Consider the following 13,941-nt stretch of genomic DNA (forward strand, 5'->3'; position numbering starts at 1 on the left):
GTTTGATGGGAATACAGTAAGCACATCACAAGCACAGCTCAGACCTCAGCAAGACTTACCACTTATGTCTTCCTCCATATTCTCCCCTTTGATCTTCACAACACCCGTGTGAGGCAGGGAGTATAGACTTAAGTTCATTCTACAGATGAGGAAACAAAGGCTCAAGGCAGGAGACTTGCCCAAGATCACACAACTAGGTAGTAGGGAGGAACTAGACTCCAGTGACACCACTCCATGCCTCTAATCAACACTATCACCTGATGAACTGCACATTGCTGTCAGCAAAGGATGCATTCCTTCCTTTACACAGGGCTTTCTCAACACGGGACGTAGGACCCAGGCTTTTTAATTTTAATTTTAATTTTTTTATTTTTTATTTTTATTTTTTTTTGAGGCGGAGTCTTCACTTTGTCACCCAGGCTGGAGTGCAGTGGCACCATCTCGGCTCACTGCAAGCTCCGCCTCCCGGGTTCGCGCCATTCTCCTGCCTCAGCCTCCCGAGCTAGCTCGGGAGGCTAGAGGCGCCCGCCACCGCGCCCGGCTAATTTTTTGTATTTTAGTAGAGACGGGGTTTCACCGTGTTAGCCAGGATGGTCTGGATCTCCTGACCTCGTGATCCGCCCGCCTCGGCCTCCCAAAGTGCAGGGATTACAGGCGTGAGCCACCGCGCCCGGCCTAATTTTTTTTTTTTTTAAGAGACAGGGTCGGCTGGGCACAGTGGCTCACGCCTGTAATCCCAGCACTTTGGGAGGCCGAGGTGAGCGAATCACCTGAGATCGGGAGTTCGAGGCCTGCCTGGTCAACATGGTGAAACCCTGTCTCTACTAAAAAGACAAAACTTAGCTGGGTGTGGTGTCCCGTGCCTGTAATCCTAGCTACTCAGGAGGCTGAGGCAGGAGAATTGCTTGAACCCTGGAGGCGGAGGTTGTGGTGGGCCAAGGTTGCACCTCTGCATTCCAGCCTGGGCGACAGAGCAAAAATCTGTCTGAAACAAACAAACAAACAAACAAACAGGGTCTTGCTCTACCCATGCTGGAATGCAGTGGCATAATCACAGCTCACTGCAGCCTCAACCTCTTGGGCTCAAGCCATCCTCCTGCCTCAGCCTCCTGAGTAGGAGTAAGTGTGTTACCTCCACACCCAGCTAACTTTTAAATTTTATGCTGCGTGAGGTGGCTCACGCCTGTAATCCCAGCACTTTGGGAGGCCAAGGCAGGCGGATCACTGGAGGTCGGGAGTTCGAGACCAGCCTGACCAACATGGAGAAACCCCATCTCTACTAAAAATACAAAATTAGCCAGGCGCGGTGGTGCATGCCTGTAATCCCAGCTGCTCGGGAGGCTGAGGCAGGAGAATCACTTGAACCTGGGAGGCGGAGGTTGCGGTGAGCCGAGATCACGCCATTGTTCTCCAGCCTGGGCAACAAGAGCGAAACTCTATCTCAAAAAAAAAAAAAAGAAAAAGAAAAAAAGAAACAATTTTTTGTAGAGACAGGGTCTCGCAATGTAGCCCAGGCTGGTCTCAAACTCCTGGCCTCCGTGATCCCCTTGGACCCAGGCACTTTGATTGGGAGTGGAGGAAAGAGTCCAAAAGGTCTGGAGCCTGTGGCCTGAACCTCAAGGCCACTCCTGGCTGCGTGTGTGTTTTCTTTGGTGGGGAGGTGGGGTGGAGGAGGGGGGAGAAAATGAAAAGAGAGCTCTTCAGAGAGGAGCAATACAGCCATAAATAGGTACCACTGTCAGGGAGCAGCTCTTATTCATCTTTGCATCCCGAGCGCCTTGCACCTAGTAGACGCTCCGTGCAGGCTCCTAAACTGAAGACATAACCCCCAACCCCCAACCCCCAACCCCTGGGATGATCTCTCCCGTGCTCAGTCCTGCATGGAGACCTGTGTGTATTCTCTTCTTGGCTCCCCTCACACTCATCCTCACTTCTCTTGCCCCATCTTTCTCCACACTCTCAATCTCCAGTGTCTGCCCCTTCTCACTCCCCTCCCCTGCCAATCACTGAAACGTCATTCATTTGAGACTCACGTCCCTCAGAAACAAACTCAGGTCTATAACTGAGGGCTCTAGCTAAGCAATTCTTTGATCTCAAGGATGCTTTCTAGCTGGGGCTCTTGACCGTATTTAAGCATTAGGTTTCTTTTGAAAATCTAAGCAAAGGTAGAGATCCCAGGAAAATACCCGCACAGCAAAGATGTGCCTTCGGTGTCAGGAGTTCACGTCTGGACCTTCTGAGAGCCGTGGTTGGGAGAGGCTGTCCTGGTGGACAGTGCAGTCCATATTCCTATGAGGCAGCCGGTTTCTGCAACCTTCCCTCTGCCTGGGAGACTACTCGGGATTTGTCTACCACACAGCCAAAGGCTAGTCCAGAACTAACAGGTCCACCATCCCTTATTCTCAATTTCAAAATCCCTGAACTTCTGAAAACCATATGATAAAACAAGTCTTACCATAACACATTTGACTGCAGAACTTAACCTGACGTGAACTTATTTGGCAACAAAATGGCCCCCAACTGACGCAAGGCTATTTACAGCCTTTATTTACACCATTTAGTGTGTGAATATTCATGGACTTTGCTTAAAAATATTTATGTGTTTACCAGGTGCTGCCCCAGATCCTGCGGTGGGTATTTCATAATATACAGTGTGCGCACCGTGGCTTTTTTCTAAACTGTGAAAAAATCTGAATTCAGAAACCTATCTGGCCCCAGGGGTTTCAGGTAAAGGACTATGAATCTGTAGCTATAAACATTTATCCTAAAAAAGTTCACAGGCTGGCTGGGCTTGGTGGGAGGCCGAGGCAGAAGGATCACTTGAGCCCAGGATTTCAAGATTGGCCTGGGTAACATAGTGAGACCCTGCCTGTACAAAAAAAAAAAAAAAAATTAGCTGGGTGTGGTGGTGCGCACCTATAGTCCCAGTTGCTCGGGAGGTTGAGGTGAGATCGCTTGAGCCTGGGAGGCTGAGGCTGCAGTGAGCCGTGATCATGCCACTGCACTCCAACCTGGGTGAAAAAGCAAGACCCTGTCAAAAAAACAAGAAAAGAAAGAAAGAGAACAAAAGAAGGAAGGAAGGAAGGAAGGAAGGAAGGAAGGAAGGAAGGAAGGAAGGAAGGAAGGAAGAAAGAAAGAGAGAGAGAAAGAAAGAAAGAAAGAAAGAGAAAGAAAGAAAATCATTCACAGGCTTATGAGCAAAAGAAGTCAGGGAACAAATGGGCACCCACCATACGATTCCATTTATATGAAGTTCAAGAACAGGCAAAGCTGATTGTTGGTGGTAGACCAGAACAGCAATTACCTCTGGGGGGCGAGACTGATGGACGGGAGGGAGGTGAGGGAACCTTTTAGGGTAATGGAAATGTTCCGTATTCTGATCTGGGTGGAGATTGCATGGGTACATACATATGTAAAAATTTATCAAGCTGTACAGTAAAGATGAGTGTGCTTTGCTGTGAGTCTGTTATACCTCAAAATAAAAGTAAAAATAAAACTTACGGGAATACATTATCTCAAATTAAGCAATAAGAAGCTGCTCCCTTGGCACTCCAACCCACCCTGCGATATCTTCGAACTTCCCAACAAAGCTTAAATTAAAATGATCTTAATATAAGTTTGGCTTTTCTTTAATCCCCAGAAATGAGTTTAACACAAAGTCACTTTTAATGAATATTTTTTAAACTCTGATTTGCCCTCAAGAAGAATCCATCCCTGGAGCAGATCTTTGCTCTGAAAGTGCTGCAGGATACCACCCAGGCCTGGCTCCCTTCACCCTCTCCACTCTCAGCACCGCCACCAGGAAGGATGTCTCCTGGCCCTACCGCCTCCAGGACGGCTGCTGAAAACATACCAGCCAGGCGGTGTGCAGGGACCCAGGCCTGGCATCCTACCCGAGGTGCTGCAAGTCAGAACTTGCACCCAACAATATCCTGTAATTGCATCTGATTAGCTGGAATTTGGAATCTGTACTTGAGAACAGCAGGGCACAGGAGACTCCTTGATTAAACAGGTCAGAGAACCATACGCTGCTAAGAGGAATGGGGGAGCCTCTTCCCGCAGCAGACTCATTGCTCAACATTTGATTGCACACGGCCTTGTCCTTTGACACTCACTCCCACAACAACCCCACCCCCACCTTCCTCCCATTTCCTATCTGGGTCCTGGAGCTCAGCCAACTGGGACCTTGCTTCTCTCTGTGGCTCCACTCCTGACTGGGTTCAGCCCACACGCCAACCTTCCCCCGCTCCAGCCACAGGGCTCTGGTCTGATGGCCTCAGGCTGTCCTCAGCTGCCTCAGATCCTTTGAGGAACAATTCAGGGTATAAACAAACCGACCTACTTGGCTTTTTCCTCATCTTTCTAGCACAGTGCTGTCCAACAGAACCTTCCATGCTGATGGAAAGATTCCATATCTGCCTTGTCCAATATGGTGGCCACTATTAACATGCTGCTATTGCCAGGCGCGGTGGCTCACACCTGTAATCCCAGCACTTTGGGAGGCCGAGGCGGGCGGATCGCGAGGTCAGGAGATTGAGACCGTCCTGGCTAACACAGTGAAACCCCGTCTCTACTAAAAATACAAAAAATTAGCCTGGCGTGGTGGCGGGCGCTTGTAGTCCCAGCTACTCGGGAGGCCAAGACAGGAGAATGGCGTGAACCTGGGAGGCGGCGGTTGCAGTGAGCCGAGATCGCCTCACTGCACTCCAGCCTGGGTGACAGAGCGAGACTCCGTCTCAAAACACACACACACACACACACACACACACCCCAAAACAAAACAAAAAACCAAAAAAACAGGTGGCTATTGGGCACTTGATGTACGGCTAAGTGTGAATGAGAACCATTGTTTTTATTTTTATTTTCCATTTTTAATTAAAAAGCAAATACTGGCTGGGCATGGTGGCTCACACCTATAATCCTAGCACTTTACGAGGCCGAGGAGGGGAGATGACCTGAGGTCAGGAGTTCGAGACCAGCCTGACCAACATGGCAAAATCCCATCTCTACTAAGAAATACAAAAATTAGCCAGGCGTGGTGGTGCGCACCTGTAATCCCAGCTACTCAAGAGGCTGAGGCATAGGAATTGCTTGAATTCAGGAGGCAGAGGTCACAGTGAGCTGAGATCGTGCCACTGCATTCCAGCCTGGGTTGTCTCAAAAAAATAAAATAAAATAAAATAATAAAATGCAAATATTTGTGGCTATTGGCGACCATACTGAACAGTGCAGCTCTAGAGAGAGGAAAGGCATGGGGACCTAACACTCCTTTAAAAACACTCCTTTAACCTAACCTAGTGGCCTGATATCTCAGGAAGGTGTTCTGTCTGCTCTTCGAAGATACCCAGCCCTCATCTCTCCAGCTCCCAGATCTGTCTTCTTGTAGAATAACTGAGCATTTTGTTAAGCTCCTAAAATGTGTCAGACACTTTGCAAATGGAACCCAGATGTACTGAACCACCTGGAGGCCCGTCCCAGCATTCAAAAACAGCTGAGATTCCAACACTGCTTAGAAAGCACCATAGTAGGTCTCTTCTAAGAGTCTCTTGGGGAAGCACAGAGAGGAAACTATTTCACAAAACACAAGGGGCTTCTATCCCTGCCCAAGTCCCAGTCCTCAGCACAGCAGCTCAACTTCTCTCCTCCCACACCCCGGACCTAGTTCTGCTGCTCTCTTCTTGCTCTGTCACCCAGGCTGGAGTGCAGTGGTGCGATCTTGGCTCACCACAACCTCCGCCTCCTGGGTTCAAGCAATTTCTCCTGCCTCAGCCTCCCAAATAGCTGGGACTGCCAGTGTGCACCACCATGCCTGGCTCATTTTTGTATTTTTAGTAGAGATGAGATTTCACCATGTTGGCCAGGCTGGTCGTGAACTCCTGACCTCAATTGATCCGCCCGCCTCCGCCTCCCAAACTGCTGGGATTACAGGTGTGAGCCACCACGCCCTGCCTTCATCTTTTCTTGTTCAAAGAAATTTGATCTACTCTGGATTTTGCTCTGCCTCACCTCTCTTGAAACAGCATCTGAACAGGCCAGCTGCCATCCTTCCTCCTTGGCAGGAGAAAGAAGACAGAAGTGGCAAATACTTAGCATATAACTCTTTTTCCTTTTAACCCTGTTACGCAAGGTCACTATTATCCCCAGTTTACGGATGAGGAAACGGTGGCACTCACTAGTTTAGGGCACACTGCCAGGGAATGGAGAAATCACAACACAAGCCCAGAGCTATCAGACCCCTGGACAATGTCCTATGCCACCTGTCCCCACTCTCTGATGATAAACCCCCTACCGACGGCTGATGACTAAACCAATCTGCATTAATTTAACCTGCTACCTTTAGAGCTCCTGGATTACTCCACCCCAAGGAAATTGTTTTTTAACCAGGAGACAAAGACTTGACCCAAGAAGTGACTCAGATCTCAAACCCTAATTTCTCAATCTGGACTTCAAGGCTCAGCAGAGCATGCTCAGCCTCCTCTCCTGTCACCTCCCAGTTCTGACAAGGTGAGCCTGTTCTCCAACTCATCCCAACTCAGCTGTCCACCCAGCCCATAGCCAGGTCCTCCCTACTGCTAAGCAGGCTGCTGCTCCCCTCCCCCTTTTAAAATCATGATAAGCCAGGTGTGGTGGCTCACTCCTGTAATCCTTTGCACTTTGGGAGATCGAGGAGGGGTGGATCACCTGAGGTCAGGAGTTCGAGACCAGCCTAGTCAACGTAGTGAAACTCCATCTCTAGTAAAAATACAAAAAAAATTAGCTGGGTGTGGTGGCAGGCGCCTGTAATCCCAGCTACTCAGGAGGCTGAGGCAGAAGAATCATGAACTCAGAGCTAAGAGATTACAGTGAGGCAGAGGATCAGCCATTGCACTCCAGCCCTGGGCAACAAGAGCAAAACTGCATCTCAAAAAAGAGGCCAGACACAGTGAAAACCAAGCCTGTAATCCAGCACTTTGGGAGGCAGGGGCCAGTAGGATCAAGGAATCAGGAGAGATGAGACCATCCTGTAGCTGCTTTCTGGTGAAACCCGTCCTCCTACAGAAATACAAAAAAACTAGCAGGCCGAGGTGGCAGGCGCCTTCTCGGGAGGCTGAGGCAGGAGGAATGCGGTGGAACCAGGGCCGGAGCTTACAGTGAGAGCCGAGATCACGCCATTGCACTCCAACCCTGGAGACACAGCGAGATTTCCGTCTCAAAAAAAAAAAAAAAAAAAAGAAAAAGAAAAAATCGTGATGATAAAATATACATAATATAAAATATACTGTTGATGATATCACTTTTTGGTGTACAGTTCAACCTTGCTCCTACATTGTTATGCAACCAGTGCCACCATTCATCTCAGAACATTTAAGTTTCCCCAAACCTGAAAATTCTACACCCATTAAACTGTAACTCCCTATTCCCGTTTCACCTCGGCCCAGCCCCTGGCAACCCTCATTCTACTTTCTGTAGCGCTTCTATGGAGTAGGCACCTCATATAAAATTGGAATCATACAGTATGTTTTTGTCCTTTTGTCTGACTTATTTCACTTAGTAATGTCTTCAAAGCTCAAGCGTTCTGTTTCTGTTTTGCGGATGTGGTGGCTCACGCCTGTAATCCTAGTACTTTGGGAGGCCAACACAGGCAGATCACTTAGTCAGGAGTTTGAGACCAGCCACACCAGCAACATGGTGAAATCCTGTGCTTCACTAAAAATACAAAAATTAGCTGGGCGTGAGGTGGTGAGGCCTGTAGTCCCAGCTACTTTCGGGGGAGGCTGAGGCAAGGAATGCAGCTTGAACCCAGGAGTGGGAAGGTGCAGTGGAGCATCCACACCACTGCACTCCGGCCTGGGCAACAGAGGCTGAATTCCATCTCAAAACAAACAGACAAAAAACATACCAAGTTTCTATTTTAAGCTGAATAATATTCCATTATACAGAATTCCTACTTTAAGGCTAAATAATATTCCATTATGTATTGTATATACCATATTTTGTTGAATCCATTCATCTGTTGATGGACACTTGAGTTACTTCTACTGTTTGATTATTTTTGAATGATGCTGCTATTAACACTTGAGCATATGAATATCTGTTTGTGTCCCTGCTTTCAATTCTTTGAGGTATATAACCAGAAACTAGATTGTTGGATCATATGGTGATTCTGTTTAATTTTTGAGGGAACCACCACCATTTGTTTACTACAGCTGCTGCTCCCCTTTCAAGCTCATCCCACACTACACTCCTCTGACATCTTCTACATTCCCAAGCTGGCATATTAGCTGTAGCACTTTAAAAATGTGACACTGAACTCATTTCTCCCAAGGATCTGGAGGAGACTCAGTGGTGGCCGTGCCATGGGGCAGGTTTTGACCTAGTCCATTTCAGCATTTGTGCTAGGGAGATTCTAATAAAGCATGTAGGTCTGCTCATCAGTATAAAGATGTTACCAAGATGAAGGTGCCATATGCAGAATAGGAATTTTAAATACTATGACAGGCCAGAGTATGAAGCTATAAAGTAGCTTTTTCATTGGAGTATCATGATGGATAATTGCAATGTTAAGTTTATTTCCTTCATATACCAAATTTCGATTTAGAAAGGTCATAGCTTCCTAGAAGCCCTGGGTGTGGTGGCTCAAGCCTGTAATCCCAGCACTTTGGGAGGCTGAGGGCGGGTGGAATCGAGGTCCAGGAGATGAGAGACCATCCCATAGCTAACGGTGGAAACCCCATCTCTACTAAAAAATACAAAAAAACTAGCGGCCGAGGTGCGAGAGCCTGTAGTCAGCTACTGGGGAGGCCTGAGAGACAGGAGAATGCGTGAACCCAGGAGTGAGCCGTAGTGAGCCGAGATCCGGCCACCACCCCACTCCAGCCAAAACAAGTGAGACTCCGTCTCAAAAAAGTCCTTAACTCTGCTAAGATCAGATTTTTTCTTTTTTTTTTTTGACAGGGACAAGTCCTGTTGTCAGGCTGGAATACAGTGGTGTAATCACAGCTCACTGCACAGTTCAAAAAGCTGGAGCTCAGTGATCCTCCCACTTCAGCCTCCTGAGTGGCTGGGACTACAGGTGCACCTGCCATGGCCGCCTGGCTTTTTTTTTTTTAAGAATCTTTTTTTGGTCTGGTTGGGCATGGTGGCTCATACCTGAAATCCCAGCACACGGAGGCCGAGGCAGGTAGATCACCTGAAGAGGGTCCAGAAGTTGAGACCAGCCTGGCCAGCAGAAACCCCATCTCTATAGTAAAAATACAAAAGTAGGCCGGAGCCGCGTGTAGCTCAAGCCTGTAATCCCAGCACTTTGGGAGGCCGAGGCAGGCGAGATCGAGGTCAGGAGATGAGACCATCCTGAGAACACAGTGAAACCCCGTCTCTACTAAAAAGATACAAAAACTAGCTAGGCCTGTGGTGGCAGGGGCGCCTGTAGTCCCAGCTACTTTCGGGAGGCTGAGGCTTGGAGAATGAGTGAGCAAACCAACCCGGAAGGCCAAGAGCTTGCAGTGAGCTGAGATCCGAGCCACTACGCTTCCAACCCTGAAGTGACTAGAGAGAACTCCGTCTCAAAAAAAAAAATACAAAAAGTAACTGGGCATGGTGGTGCGCCTGTAATCCCAACTACTCCAGCAGGGGCTGGAAGCTTGAGAATCCCACTTAAACCTGGGAGGTGGAGTTGCAGTGAGCCAAGGTCACACCACTGCACTCCAGCCTGGGCAACACAGAGTGAGACTCTATCTCAAAAAAAAAAAAAAAAACAAAAGGCGAGAGAGACAAGGTCTCACTATATTTACTTGAGCTGCTGGTGTTGAACTCCTGGGCTCAAGCAGTCCTCCCACATCGACCTCCCAAGGTGCTGGGATTACAGACGTGAGGCCTAGTTTACATTTTTTATAATTTCATATAAATGAAATCATAGAGTATGGACTCGTTAATTTTCATCTGGCTTCTTTACTCAGCATAATTATTTTGAGATTCATCAATGTTGTTCACTATCATTGTATCAATACCTGTTCAAGCAGGTTTTGTTTTGCTCAGTCAAATTGTATGGCATGGATATATTCACTGCCGATGGACATTGGCTATTTCAAATAAAGCTGCTAGGAGCATATGCCTTAGAATGGACATATGCTTTCATTTATCTTGAGTAAACATTTTGGAGTGGAATGGCTAGGTCACATGAAAGCTGTATCTTTAACTACTTTTTAGGAAACTGCCAACTGTTTTCCAAAGTGCCTGTTCCATTTCTTACTCCCACCAGCAGTGCTGGAGAGTTTTAATGCTCCACATCCTGGTGAACACTTGGTATGGTCAGTTTTTTTTTAAATTTCAGCTATTTTTTTTTTGAGACAGAGTCTTACTCCATCACCCAGGCTGGAGTGCAGTGGAATGATCTCCGCTCAGTGCAACCTCCGTCTCTTGGGTTAAAGTGATTCTCATGCCTCAGCCTCCCAAGTAGCTGAAATGACGGCATGTACCACCACATCTGGCTAATTTTTGTATTTTTAGTAGACAGAGTTTCACCATGTTGGCCAGGCTGGTCTCAAACTCCTGACTTCAAGTGATCTGCCCACCTCAGCTTCCCAAAGTGCTGGGATTACACGCATGAGCCACCATGCCCGGACAGAGATCACTTTTAAATGAATCATATTACAAATCAAAAAGTGTCTGCAGGAAAATGCTAGAAGGCCTAGGATCTGCAACCAGAGTCCGAAGGAAATGGGGGAGGGGAGGTTAGGGGGATGGGTATCTGGCTTAGAGAAATGAGGTTATCTTAAATATCTGGAAGAGGGATTACATTTGTGTTTAGAAGATGCACTAGAACCCAGAGGGAAAAGCCAACGGGAAACAGACTTTGCTCCATCAAAGGACTGTCTGATACCGCCTTTCACAGGCAGAATGAGCTTTTCAGGAAGTGAGATCCCTGTTACTGGAAGTGTCCAGGCAGCAGAATTTGGAGGCGTCCCCTCTCAAGGACTGTCAATTCACATTGGTTCTGTACCTACTGTGCTCTGCAATAGGGTCAGAGCTGAGAAGATACAAAAGCAAAGTTATCACGCTTTTGCCTAAATCATATCATGTGATTAGGGCTCTGGCTAAGGTATGTGCAAAGGCGATGAGAGGGAGAGGAAGGTGGAGCTTCCCAGAAGAGGTGACATTGCAGCTGGGTCTCAGGCATGCAGTCAGATACCATGAAAGAATTCCTTGGCAGGGCTGGGCGCGTTCCAGCACTTTGGGAAGCAGGCTGAGGCGGGGGGATAGCTTGAAGCCAGGAGTTCAAGATCAGCCTGGGCAACAAAGCAAGACCTCATTTCTACCAAAAAAAAAAAAAAAAAAAAAAAAACCTAGGCAGGGTGGTAGGAGTTGGGGTTAAATGACCTTCCATTTTCTAAGATTCTAAAATTCGGCTACATTTATTAAACAACCTAAAAGTCCATCAGTAGGGTCCTGGCTATATAAATTGAGGTCTATCTTTAGAGTAGAATAATATTCATCTGAAATATGTATCTAGGATGTTCTTTACATACTGATATAGAATGATCTACAAGACATACTAGGTGAGAAAAGTAAGGTTCATACACTGTGTGCCATGGGCCAACCTTTGAATTTTTTTTTTTTTTTTTTTTTTTTGAGACAGAGTCTCACTCTGTCGCCCAGGCTGGAGTACAGTGGCGTGATCTTGGCTCACTGCAACCTCTGCCTCCCGGGTTCAAGCAATTCTCCTGCCTCAGTCTCTTGAGTAGCTGGGTACAGGCATGTGCCACCACGCCCTGCTAATTTTTTTTGTATATGTAGTAGACACGGGGTTTCACCATATTGGCCAGGCTGGTCTCAAACTCCAGACCTTGTGATCCGCCTGCCTCTGCCTCCCAAAGTGCTGGGATAACAGGCATGAGCCACCCCACCCAGCCAACCTTTGAATATTTTAAGAGGGGTCTAGTGGGCTTTTCGGCTCTCAGCTCAGAGGAGGCCAAGGTGCAACTTTCTTTGGCCCTCCAGAATCTGGGTTCATCCGACAACAGCCGCCTCCACCATGTGGCCGAAGTGTGACCCCAACGAGATCAAAGTCGTATACCTGAGGTGCACTGTGGGTGAAGTTGGTGCCATGTCTGCACTGGCCCCCAAGATCGGCCCCCTGGGCCTGTCTCCAAAAAAGGCTGGTGATGACATTGCCAAGGCAACGGGTGACTGGAATGGCCTGAGGATTACGGTGAAACTGACCATTCAGAACAGACAGGCCCAGACTGAGGTGGTGCCTTCTGCCTCCACCCTGATCATCAAAGCCCTCAAGGAACCAACAAGAGACAGAAAGAAACAGGAAAACATTCAACATAGTGGGAATGTCACTTTTGATGAGATCATCAACATTCCTCGACAGATGCGGCACCGACCTTTAGCCAGAGAACTCACTGGAACCATTAAAGAAATCCTGGGGACTGCCCAGTCTGTGGGCTGTAATGTTGATGGCTGCCACCCTCATGACATCATAGATGACATCAACAGTGGTGCTGTGGAATGCCCAGTTAGTTAAGAAGCACAAAGGAAAATATTTCAATAAAGGATCATTTGACAAACAACAAAAAAAAGAGGTCTAGTGAGTATGAATACACACACACACACACACACATATGCATGTTTTTACTGGCATAATCTAATGTCCCTGGGCCACATGGGTTGCCTTTGAGAGGGGAAGCAGCTAGGAAACAAGTCTGCAAAAGAAATTGTATCTTACATACCCTCCTGTGCCCTTAGAATTTTAACTGTGTGAGTGGATTGCCTATTTAAAATAAAATGAAAATAAAACTAAAAGAAACCGTTTTGAAAGAAATTAAGGCTGGGGGTGGTAGCTCACGCCTGTAATCCCAGCACTTTGGGAGGTTGAGATGGGTGGATCACCTGAGGTCAGGAGTTTGAGACCAGCCTGGGCAACATGGTGAAACCCCGTCTCTACTAAAAATACAAAAGTAGCCGGGTGTGGTGGCGGGTGCCTGTAATCCCAGGTAGTTGGGAGGCTGAGGCAGGATAATTGCTTGAACCCAGGAGGCGGAGGTTGCAATGAGCTGAGATTGCGTCATTGCACTCCAGTCTGGGCAACAAGAGGGAAACTCCATCTCAAAAAAAAAAAAAAGAAAGAAAACAAAGAAAGGAAAGGAAAAGAAAAGAAAAGAAAAGAAAAGAAAAGGCACCTCCCTAGTTTAGCACGCGGCCCCATCGTGCATTCCTTTCCCAGTGCCCATCTCTCTCCATTGAATCAGGCCTGTGATGAGTCTCCACCTCAGAGGGGCCTCCCCAGAGAGCTTCTATGGCATTCCCACCTCCCTAAGGCCTGCAGCATAACCGGCTCCCAGGTGAGGCGGATGAGGCTGGTCATGGACCACCCTTTGCATAGGGAGGGTCTAGAGCTCTGAATGCTCTGTGATGAGGCTCATGGGTTAAGCATCATCAGGTCTGGAGAAGCTGCCCTGGTCCAGGAAGGAGGAGGAGTTGCAACAGTGGAGGTTCTGCCAGAAAGCGAAGCACGTCTCTCCCTGATCTGACCTGGGCCCCTCAGCCCCGGGTGTCCATCCCCACCCACCGCTGTCCTGGGCGCAGCACAGACTGGCTTCTCCAGCCACCTCCACTGAAGAAAGGCCCAGACAGTAGTGGGACAAAACGGCACCCCATGAAGGCCCAGTGGGTTAGTGGGGAATGCGGGCTGGGATGCGGTGGCCTGCACTGCACAAGAGCAGCCGGACTAAACTTCACAGCTAAAGAAACTCCTTTCCTCTTTCTCACAGGCTAACGGTGGCTCGTGGCTGCGGGCCATCAGCCCTGCCTGAAAATTCAGAAGCCAAACCAAACCTCCTTCAGCCAACAAAACCAGACAGCGTCTGACACAGCCTCTTTCTCTCCGTAAAAAGCAGACGTCTTGGATCCAGGTATGGCAGGACCACCTGCTCTGGCGGAAGGCCAGTGGCCCTCCAG

General features: G+C 48.0%; 1 pseudogene; it reads left to right on the forward strand.

Annotated features, from left to right (window-relative positions):
- The first annotated feature begins 11,819 nt into the window (after positions 1-11,819).
- Positions 11,820-12,825, forward strand: LOC103883642 (annotated as a pseudogene).
- The last annotated feature ends 1,116 nt before the right edge of the window (positions 12,826-13,941 follow it).

This window comes from Papio anubis, chromosome 6 (assembly GCF_008728515.1).
Source record: "Papio anubis isolate 15944 chromosome 6, Panubis1.0, whole genome shotgun sequence".
Classification (NCBI taxonomy): Eukaryota; Metazoa; Chordata; class Mammalia; order Primates; family Cercopithecidae; genus Papio; species Papio anubis.